Source organism: Schistocerca serialis, chromosome 5 (genome assembly GCF_023864345.2).
Source record: "Schistocerca serialis cubense isolate TAMUIC-IGC-003099 chromosome 5, iqSchSeri2.2, whole genome shotgun sequence".
NCBI lineage: Eukaryota > Metazoa > Arthropoda > Insecta > Orthoptera > Acrididae > Schistocerca > Schistocerca serialis.
In genome coordinates, this window is record NC_064642.1 from 147,156,815 (window position 1) to 147,166,241 (window position 9,427).

The 9,427-nt window shown below is 45.5% G+C and overlaps 1 pseudogene; it reads left to right on the forward strand.

Annotated features, from left to right (window-relative positions):
* The first annotated feature begins 1,710 nt into the window (after positions 1–1,710).
* Positions 1,711–1,828, forward strand: LOC126482557 (5S ribosomal RNA; annotated as a pseudogene).
* The last annotated feature ends 7,599 nt before the right edge of the window (positions 1,829–9,427 follow it).

A 9,427-nucleotide genomic window follows, 5' to 3' on the forward strand; every position in this document is an offset into this window, starting at 1 on the left:
AACCGCGCTGCTGCTACGGTCGCAGGTTCGAATCCTGCCTCGGGCATGGATGTGTATGATGTCCTTAGGTTAGTTAAGTTTAAGTAGTTCTAAGCTCTAGGGTACTGATGACCTCAGATGTTAAGTCTCATAGTGCTTAGAGCCATTTGAACCATTTTACTTGCCATCAAGACATCCAGCGGCACTAGCGATTTCTCAGGAGCCCGCTTCCTCTGGCAAGTTCTATTTATCAAACCGATACTACCAGGACGAATATGGACTAGCTAACTAGTAGCATGGAACAACGGAGGACTAAGAGAAGGCCGGGGGGGGGGGGGTGAGGGCGGTCTCTGGAGGGTGCCTGTGACTCCAAATCTCGAGAGTTGAGGCCCCTCAGGACCACGTTTTTAATCAAATCCCAAACTATATATATATATATATATATATATATATATATATATAGGGTGTTACAAAAAGGTACGGCCAAACTTTCAGGAAACATTCCTCACACACAAAGAAAGAAAATTTGTTATGTGGACATGTGTCCGGAAACGCTTACTTTCCATGTTAGAGCTCATTTTATTACTTCTCTTCAAATCACATTAATCATGGAATGGAAACACACAGCAACAGAACGTACCAGCGTGACTTCAAACACTTTGTTACAGGAAACGTTCAAAATGTCCTCCGTTAGCGAAGATACATGCATCCACCCTCCGTCGCATGGAATTCCTGATGCGATGATGCAGCCCTGGAGAATGACTTATTGTATCAGAGCCGTCCACAATACGAGCACGAAGAGTCTCTACATTTGGTGCGGGGTTGCGTAGACAAGAGCTTTCAAATGCCCCCGTCAATGAAAGTCAAGAGGATTGAGGTCAGGAGAGCGTGAAGGCCATGGAATTGGTCCGCCTCTACCAATCCATCGGTCACCGAATCTGTTGTTGAGAAGCGTACGAATACTTCGACTGAAATGTGCAGGAGCTCCGTCGTGCATGAGCCACATGTTGTGTCGTACTTGTAAAGGCACATGTTGTAGCAGCACAGGTAGAGTATCCCGTATTAAATCATGATAACGTGCTCCATTGAGCGTAGGTGGGAGAACATGGAAAATGAGCTCTAACATGGAAATTAAGCGTTTCCGGACACATGTCCACATAACATCTTTTCTTTATTTGTGTGTGAGGCATATTTCCTGAAATTTTGGACGTACCTTTTTGTAACACCCTGTATATATGCAAATTACACTGACGGAAAAGTATCGCAGCAACGAGAAAGAGTTGTTCAAATGGCTCTGAATACCATGGGACTTAACTTTTGAGGTCATCAGTCCTCTAGAACGTAGAACTACTTAAACCTAACCAAGCTAAGGACATCACACACATCCATGCCCGAGGCAGGATTCGAACCGTAGCGGTAGCGCGGTTCCAGACTGTAGCGCCTAGAACCGCTCGGCCAATACGCCGGCACGGGCCTACGAGAAGCCAAAAGTTGCTTCGGCGACACTGCAGAAAGACTTGGCATGAATGTAGGAGGTCATGGCACAACCTGACTAGAAGAAAGTAACGGGAGAAAGGACACGTCCTGAGGCATCAAGGGAAGTGTGGGAGGTAGTAATCGTAGAGGAAAGAGAAGGCACTTGTACAATAAAAAGACTTACATTGATGCACTTATGCGAAGATGAACCGGCTCGGTTAAATTGTTCTTTTTATTGTCCATAGGAAGATTAGTGGCAACGGCCTTGCCGCAGTGGATACACCGGTTCCCGTGAGATCTCCGAAGTTAAGCGCTGTCGGGCGTGGTCGGCACTTGGGTGGGTGACCATCCAGGCGACCATGCGCTGTTGCCATTTCTCGGGGTGCACTCAGCCTCGTGATGCCAATTGAGGAGCTACTCGACCGAATAGTAGCGGCTTCGGTCAAGAATACCATCATAACGGCCGGGAGAGCGGTGTGCTTACCCCACGCCCCTCCTATCTGCATCCTCCATGAGGATGACACGGCGGTCGGATGTTCCCGGTAGGCGACTCGTGGCCTAAAGACGGAGTGCTATAGGAAGATTAGTAGGGTTTAACGTCCCATGAACAATGAGGTCGTTAGAGACGGAGCACAAGCTTGGATTTTTTCATTTTTTCAAGGGCGGGTAATCGCTAACCTCTGCGCATACGTCGCTCGGTTTTATTTTCCGACACAGTCAAAGTTATCTTTAAAGATGAACGGATCACCCATCACAAACGGCCGGTTTCAGATCCAACTGCTTCACAGGAGAACAGTGCGTGAAAAACGGTCATCTGTAAAGTTTAATGGAACGGAGTAAGTAAATAAGGAGACAACCAGCTAAATGTTAGGTGTCGTGGTTGCGATGAAAAATGAGCTTGCGTGCGGTGGCCGGTAAAAAGTGGCCCGCCACACTTGGCGAGGGCTTGGAGGGACACCGTAGCCTTTTGTAAAAAGGTGGAACCTGTGCGCCACGGCGAAATTCCACCGACGGGATGGCGTCATAATTCCCGTGGTCCTTCCTGTCTCGCGTGCATAGAATACTGGGATCCGCCATAAATCGGAGCATTTTATTTTATTTATGCATTTTAATTATGTATGTCCTGTTCACTACAAAGAACAATTATAATATCGAAGACATGCAGCAAAGAGACTATGGTTTCAATTAAGCATTCTGGAGAGATTATTTTTCCAAGCCACAGCCACTATAAAATTGTATTAAAGCCTAAAATAGCGTGCAGGGATGTACCGATCCCTGACTGGCTGGAACAGACACTAGTTGAGCGAGCCAGGCCGGAAACGATGTCGCTTTAAAACCTAGTGGCTGACGCTCAAGATTTCGTCATTGACACTCATGAGCTGGCGGATAGGTTTGAGTATAGCGATGCGCAATATTCGTGAGGTGTTGTGTATCGGTTACGTTGCTAAACTGCTTACCAACATTATTGTTTAACATCCTCCGTTTCCGTTACTTAAGTTACTTAAAAGGAAGACATTTCAGGATCTTCTGTGATATTGGTGAGTACAGTGTACTTAACTGCAATTAACATAATTAATTAATTTCGTTGTTTTGATTGTAATAATGTTGAATTCAATCTGCTGACATAAGTGCCCACACTAGTAATGAATCTCGGTCCCTGTGTTATACAGCGACATGAATGTGCTGCCAGGCTTAACGCGTCCCATAAGCGAAACACACGGACCTCACCGCTGCGGAGAGACTTCGCGTACGCACTGTATCAAATGTTACCTTGATATAGTTGGCTTACAACAATGGTCGAAACTTTGCTACATCATTTTTAAACGAGACGCGCTCTATAGCCGGCCGAAGTGGCCGTGCGGTTAAAGGCGCTGCAGTCTGGAACCGCAAGACCGCTACGGTCGCAGGTTCGAATCCTGCCTCGGGCATGGATGTTTGTGATGTCCTTAGGTTAGTTAGGTTTAACTAGTTCTAAGTTCTAGGGGACTAATGACCTCAGCAGTTGAGTCCCATAGTGCTCAGAGCCATTTGAACCATTTTTGACGCGCTCTATAACGAGGAAATATTTTATGGAAAATATTTCACACTCACGGCGAAATGCTTGCACGCGTGTGCTTTTTCTCAAATCCTAGAGCTTTCGTTTAACTCTTGAGTAGAGCGCGTGCAAGAACACTCGGTTCAACACATCTAGCGCATCGCGCAGCAAAACATGTAATGCAGCCGAGGTGTGGAGAGAGGCGTGAAAATAAACACTGGAGGGCGGTTTCCTCCAGAGCCGGTAATTGCTGTTTACGCGGCGTATCGGATCCACCTGTTGCCAAAAGCTAATCTGCGCTTGCGGCTGCGGCATCGCCATCGCCGTGGGAGGATCTCCGCCGGCGGTGTGGGAGCCCCGTGACCCGCGGTGACCCGCGGTCGCCGCTAATTTACACCCGCGCGGGTACTGACAGGCGCACGCACTGCTATCGGCGGCGATAAGTCCCCTCGCCGAGGCTCCCACCAATTTGTCGGAGGTCCGTAATTAAACCCACCGAGCCTCCGTACACCACGGACTTCCCTGCTCCATTGTCTTGCCGTCTCACCACATACGTGACTCGCTTCGGCCAACGTACGCTCCCTCACACGTTGAATGTTAACAGCGACCAGACGATGGGCAAGATAGCGTCGCGTGGATCGAGAAAAATGAGATACGTTGGGCCTGCCGGTAAAAGACTGTCGGTATTATACGGCTTCCCTTGTGTTTCCTACAGGGCGAGGCAGCTAACAGGCCACCCACATATACGAGGGTGAGTCAAATAAAAACCTTAAATTTGTAATAACAAATCGAAATTTCGCGCTGTTATCCTGTACGTTGGTAAGCGTGTTACAAACAGCGTGCAGAATGGCCTGTAGGTGGCAGCATAGTGCAGATGCACACATACCGTTGCAGTATCAGTATAAAGACTTGCGACTTGCACCAGGGAAGAACAGCGTTCTGTTATTCGGTTTTTGCGTAGTGAAGGTGTGAAACCTATTGAAATTCATCGACGAATGAAGGTTCAGTACGGTGATGCATGCTTGTCACAGCAGCAAGTCTATAAACTGAGTAGGAAGTTCGCAAATGGTGTGACTTCAGTGGAAGATGCTCCTCGTCCAGGTCAGGCACAACGAGTTGTGACTCCACAGAACATTGCAGCAGTTGAAGCCATAGTGAAGGAAAACCGCCGAGTGACACTGAATGATACTGCAGCATGTTTACAGATTAGTCATGGGTCAGCACACCATATTGTGCATGATGTACTCCAGTTTGACAACGTGTCTGCAAGATAGGTGCCACGGCAGCTGACTCCTGAAATGAGAGAACGACGTGTTGATGCTTGTGTTGAACTACTTCGGCGCTTTGAACGAGAAGGTGATGGCTTCCTCGCAAGAATCGTTAGTGGGGACGAAACCTGGGTTCACTTCCACCAAACGGAAACGAAGAGAGCGAGCGAGGAATGGCGCCATTCCTCATCACCAAAACCAAAGAAGTTTCGAACAGAACCATCAACAGGGAAGGTTATGCTGACTCTCTTTTGGGACGAAAAAGGCGTCATTTTGGATCATTACATGCCTAGAGGGACCACTGTCACCAGTGCATCATACACAGATCTCCTAAAAAATCATCTGCGGCCTGCAATCAAATCAAAGCGACGTGGATTGTTGTCAGCAGGTGTCCTTTTGCAACATGACAATGCAAGGCCCCACACTGCCCGTACAACAGTTGCAACAATCACAGACCTGCATTTTGAGTGTCTTCCTCATCCACCATACTCACCAGACCTTGCCCCAAGTGATTTCCATATGTTTGGATCACTCGAAGACGCAATGGGAGGAAAGAAGTTCCGTTCTCATGAAGAGGTACGCCACGCGGTGCATGAATGGTAGCGCGGACTACCAAAAGAATTTTTTTCTAACGGAATTTATGCACGTTTTAAGCGCTGGAGGACTTGCATTGAGCGTGGGGGACATTATGTTGAAAAGTGATACAGCTTTGTACCACTTCTGTACATTAAATAATATTTAAAAGAATATTTAAGATTTTCATTTGACTCACCCTCGTATATGGGAAGAGTGCATACGGGGGGGGGGGGGGGGGGGGGGGGGGGGGAAGGGGGGGGGGATAAAAATATTTTTTTATCATCACCTCGAAAAATAGAGTAACATACCGCTAATTATGTTTTGTTTATTATGTCCGCAGTCCTGGTACACCTTCAGACCAAGGTGCAGTTTTGGTTAAGACATAGCCGACAGGCCCCGCGCGGTCTTTGTGCGTCTTTCACGGTCCGCGCGGCTGCCCCCGTCGGAGGTTCGAGTCCTCCCTCGGGCATGGGTGTGTGTGTGTTATCCATAGCGTATGTTAGTTTAAGTTAGATTCAGTAGTGTGTAAGCTTAGGGACCGATGACCTAAGCAGTTTGGTCCCATAAGACCTTACCACAAATTTATAGCCGACAATGCGCAGAATTTTCCAGTGCACTCAAGTAATTTTTAACAATTACTAGCACAGAAACCCAGCGTTGCCCAGGTATTTATTTACAGCTGTGCGTCCACGGTCGTATCAGTCACCGTCTGGCCGTGTGCTTAATGTGTAAGACGACGTGTTTCCTGAACTACGATATGATGTAGTAGGTACATTCATTGGCATACGTGAATATTGTCTGCAAAATGTGTTGCAAGTGGAGTAAGTAGCATCGAAGTAATAAATTTAAACATCATGCACGATATGGCAGATTTTTACCAACCTCAGTGTTTGACGTCATTTCTCCTGCACTATTTCTCGTACACAGTTACATTCAGTGATATATGCTGCCCACTGCCTGCAAAATATGCCACGAATACAGTCATTAGTAAAGAAGTAATAAATTTTAACGTCATGCTTCATGCGGTACTTTTACTGTTTGGACAGTGATAAAGTACTAAATGATAAACGTTTTTTCATTTCACCATTTTGCAGAGGTTGTCACCGAGAAAAAGTTCTGCAAAGGTTTGGAACTATGTGTAAATTTCGTTGCAAGTCGCTAAGTGCTGTCATTCTTAAATATTGGGTGAATAAAGTGTGGAAATTCAAGGGACGCGGGCTACGATTCTTTTTCACCCCAACCCTTTTGATAGGTAGGTGGTTTCTACTCCTACAGCGGTTGTTGCCTGACAGTAAGGTATAATTGCATCAAGTTTAGTTGAAATAGGTCCAGTAGTTTAGGAGGAGATGAGGAACATGTAAACACACACACACATCCATTTTTATAAAATGAGTAGATAACTGCCGAATTAATATATCGACTTCATCTTTTTTAATGGATTTCATGTTTTCGGTGGCACTGGAAAGAACCTTCGAAGAGAAATTCGACGTAACATGTGTGTAATTAGAACAGCTGAATACAAGATAACAATGCAGCGAACCCTGTTTCGCCGTCAGCAGAGAAGGTCGCAGAAACGTCTAGCCTACTATGTCACATGTAAGCAAACAAGTAATTAAGGGGCGGTTTGAGCGTTCATCCACGCGCTTGAAGCCTGCCAGACTGTGCTCTGCTGTTGTGGTGACCAGACAACTTCCTTGCGCAGCTGTTCAGATTCTCATAATTTATACGACAGTCTAAAAAGTGGGTAAAGTTTTCGTTTTGGTGAATCTCGCCAAACTCGGTGTGGTTGTTTACTGGTCGTCCCAAGCACTCACAATCTGTCTTCGCATACATTATTTTTTTAAAAAAACTGGAAGTTTGAACAATAAATCACCGAAATATCCCAACGAAAAAGAACAACAACTTCTGAGGGAAATGCAATTAAAATAAAGGTGACACACAATCCACATATCACTACGAGGCAGATTGAACGTGCGAGTGGGACCAGCCAAAGGACTGTTCTGAGAATACTACTGACCCACTTATTTCGACTGTATCGTAAAACAAAGAGCACATATCCGTACTTAAGTATTAACTTATAAATTCCTTAAATACCTTAATTATGTATGTAAATATAAATGTGATATTTAAGGTAATTGTTAAGCTTTGACCCACTCCAGTTCTCTAGCTGGAAAATAAGACTCCTAATGTAACCACACGAGTTGTAACATCTTACTTGATCTAAAGCTCTACGTGTAGCATTTGAAGTTAATCTTCAAACACCTAATACTGCACTGTAGTGGGGCATGTTCAATACATAGATCACTTCCAGATCTCGCTTCAGGGTAGTTACTTTCAAAGTCGATTACAGTTCCCGAACGGTGCCTCTGAAAAGTGCTAAGTGATGCGGCGTTTCTATGGAAGATCGGGTTTACAAACCATGGGAAAAACGACCTTCGCAATATTAACTAATGGTCAGCTCAAGATCCACTCTGGTTGAGAGAAGTGGATAATCAGCTGACTTTTCGAGAATCGCATCATTGATCCCTGTTTTATTGATGGTGATGTGTAGGTAGTCGGGGTGACTAATAAAAACAATTAGACGTATACAAAATTATAAGATATTGGTAACTTCATTTACATTATGGATACTTAATAACTGAGATATACATAATATTGTGTAGCTGTAGGTTCTGGTGCGGTGCTGAGTTACATACAATGAAAATAATGTTCTTCATAGAAACAAATAGTTTTGAATGCTGATTCATTTAGATAAGACATTGACACGAAGTAATTGTTAGTAAAGTCTCACTACGTCGATGTATTGCCCTCACTATAGTCTTCCGAAGTTATATCGATACGTCTGGATATTCACTGAAACTGGGGGTGGAGTTGAATTGTTGCTGCTTAAAAAGACGCGTCACCAAATCAGAGTCGCGAGCAGTGAAGTAATATCAGTTTAGCGTCCCCTGACGCCGTGTGTGTATGCCCCCCCCCCCCCGCCATCCCCCGCCATCCCCCCCCCCCTCCCCAACCCAAATCGGAGATCGCGAACGGTGGAAGAGCTAGCTCACCGAGAGACACGTTGACGGGAGATTTGAAAGTGCCATCTCTCGCTTAGCTGTGAGTGGCTCGTGGCACTCCGGTTGCATTCGAAGAAATGCCATCGATACCGCAGACGGGACTGTAAATAGCCACAAGTGTCCACAGTTCCTAACGGATGAGCTGCCGCAGTTAGTGCGTAACATCTCATTGGACGGTTGCATTCGAAGAAATGCCATCGATACCGCAGACGGGACTGTAAATAGCCACAAGTGTCCACAGTTCCTAACGGATGAGCTGCCGCAGTTAGTGCGTAACATCTCATTGGACGTAAGGCAGTCCGTGTGGTACCGTGATGACAGATGCATGGTCCATTCCGCACAGGTAATTACAGACCTTCTTAACAGAACATTTGGAGATTGCCGCGTCGGCCGTTTAGGGAGCGAAAAATAGCCTGCACACTCACAAGATTTAACACCTCTAGACTTTTATTTTTGGGGAAATTAAAACACGTAGTTTACAAAGAAACACCAATGGCTGTTGAAGACATGAAACACAGTAGTAAACACGTTACCCATGCCAGAGTTAGGACTGCTGTCATTTGGTCCAGCAGCACAGACGTTTGTGGGTTCTCTACTCCTGACACGGAACAGTGGTTTGCGGTGCTGTTATCTTGTTGCTGTTTGATCAAAATCCGCACATGTTATGTCATTGAAACCTATGTCGAAGGCTGTTTCCAGTTCTAAAGAAAAAAAGAATGTAGTTTCACTAAGAAGAGTCAGTGCCATAATTCGGTACCTACAACGTTAGAAATTACTTGTAGAAGTGAAAAACATAAGTTTTGCAGCCTGGTGCGCCGCAAGAAGTAGATCTGTCATAGCGCGCTGAACCTATGATGAGGGCGGAATAAAACACGCCACAGTGAGTTAGTTTTTCCGTATTCATAGTTGGGATCCACATGATGTAGTAAACCTCATTTACACTACTGGCCATGAAAATTGCTACACCACGAAGATGATGTGCTACAGACGCCAAATTTAACCGACAGGAAGAAGATGCTGTGATATGAAAA